The sequence below is a fragment of the Nannospalax galili genome, unplaced genomic scaffold (genome assembly GCF_000622305.1).
Source record: "Nannospalax galili isolate Female #2095 unplaced genomic scaffold, S.galili_v1.0 scaffold54, whole genome shotgun sequence".
Classification (NCBI taxonomy): Eukaryota; Metazoa; Chordata; class Mammalia; order Rodentia; family Spalacidae; genus Nannospalax; species Nannospalax galili.
The window spans coordinates 6,749,550-6,751,695 of NW_008341028.1; the positions used below are offsets into that span (position 1 = coordinate 6,749,550).

The following is a 2,146-nucleotide window of genomic DNA, read 5'->3' on the forward strand; positions in this document are numbered from 1 at the left end:
ACCCACTCCCTCCCCTCCAATTCCTCCCATATCTCCCCATCACTTTTTTCTGACAACTTCTTGTAGCCTTTCTTTGGAGGAGGGGGCTTTTTGCTACTCTAACATTCCCCCTCTGAAGAGGCAACCCTAAAATTGTTTAGGGGTTAGATAAGAGCTCCCAAATACTTTTGACATTTTTGGTCTTTGGAACAGAGTATGTTGCTAAGAGGCCCAAAGATATTTTGACTTTTAGCCAAGAAACTGGCTATTTTTCTTTGGGGTCTTTTTCCCCTAACTGCCTAGCCAGTTCCTACCTCCTATTCTTATCGCACCATCCTTTGAAGAGGTTACCCAAATTATTGATAGGGAATCGGGACATAGACCTCTCTGGCTTCTTCCATGCTGAACAGAGACACAGGGTGAGGCAATTAGGGTACCCCATCAGTGGGTCTATCTAAAAGACTCCTAAATTGCATAACTCTTATCTCTAGGGAGAAAAGAAAATCCTTGACTGGTGCCTAGGAGATGTGGAGGAGAAGTAAAGGCAGGAGTAGTTAGAATTACAAGTTCTAGATAGGGTACCAGAGAAAAACATCAGAACAGGGCAAATTTCAAATGTCATATCAGAGTTCATTGGAGTTTCTTAACGAGAGGTTCCAAAAGCATCCCTCTACTGGGTTCCGCCTCATTTTTCTTTTGTCTGCCAAGGCTGGACTCGAGAGTGATGAACTCAGGATTCCTTTTCAGGCACTTTGATAGCTTTTGGGGTAGCTAGAATCAGTGTCAGTTCCCTCTCAAAGGCTTCTACATAGGGGATTAAAATATCTTTTATGCTGGGCGTGGTGGTGCACCCTTTAATCCCAGCACTCAGGAGGCAGAGGCAGGTGGATCTCTGTGAGATCGAGGCCAGCCTGGTCTACATAGTGAGTTCCACGTCAGCTGAGGTTACAGGGAGACCCTGTCTCAAGAGACCAAATACATTAATTAATTAACTAATTAATTAATTAAATTTTATCAAGCGAAGTGTGGTAGCACTCACCTTTAATTCCAACACTTGGGGCCAGAGGCAGGCAAAGCTCTGTGAGTTTGAAGCTAGCTTCATAGCTGGTCTACAAAGTGAGCTCCAGGCCAGCCAACCAGGACTACATAGTGAAACCCTGTCTCAAGAAAAAAGAAGCCGGATGTGGTGGTACACACCTTTAATCTCAGCACTTGGGAGGCAAGGGCAGGTGAATCTCTGTGAGTTCAAGGCTAGCCTGGCCTATATAGTGAGTTCAGGCCAGGTGGAGCTACAGAGAGACCTTGCCTAAAAAGAAAAAAATGGAAAACTCTCCAGAACAAAATAAACGGTTTAATATGTTAATTTCTTCTTTTTATTTATTGATTTGTGTGTGTATGTGTGTGTTTGTGTGTGTGTGTGTGTGTGTGTGTGTGTGTGTTTTTGTCAATTTAGCAAAATGTGCTGGTGTTACTGGTTGAGCCACCTGCATACAAGGCACACAGACCAAGGGCTTTCAAATATCCTCTTGGTTAGTCCTGACAGTGCTGAGTGGGTGACCCTATCATTCATATTTTACAAACAGAGAATTTGATCTAAAGAGGTTAAAAATCTTGCTCATGAGCTGGGTGTGGTGGCTCACGCCTTTAATCCCAGCACTGGTGAGGCAAAGAGAGGTAGATCTCTCTGAGTTCAAGGCCAGCCTGGTCTCCCTAGTGAATAGCCATCTGGGGCTACAGAGAGACTCTCAAAAAAAAAAAAACCTCAACAAGAACTTAACCACCTTTGTCTGTGTTAATCAACACACTACTCATTACTCTTAGAGGAAGAGTCCCTGCATTATGGTGAATGGAGTGTTTTCTATGTATGTTCAGTGGTTGAAAGCATTGATTGCTCTTGTAGAAGACCTGGGTTCAAGTCCCAGCATCCACATGGTGGGTAACAACCATCTGTAACTTCTAGGGGCTCCGATACCTTCTTCTGGCCTCCATGGGCTTTGCATGACACAAGTGCACTTACATACATACAGATATAACACTCATACACATAAAAAAATTAAAATATTTAAAAATAAAAGAAATCCAAATCTGACACTTTTTTAAAATTTTTACAAAAACGTTATTGAGAATTTCATACGTGCATATAAGGTGTTTTGATCAAATCCATGCC

The 2,146-nt window shown here is 42.6% G+C and overlaps 1 protein-coding gene across 4 annotated transcripts in view; it reads left to right on the forward strand.

Moving 5' to 3' along the window:
* Positions 1-2,146, forward strand: part of Dis3l (DIS3 like exosome 3'-5' exoribonuclease) — a 49,893-nt gene that overhangs the window by 34,235 nt on the left and 13,512 nt on the right. The window lies entirely within an intron of this gene.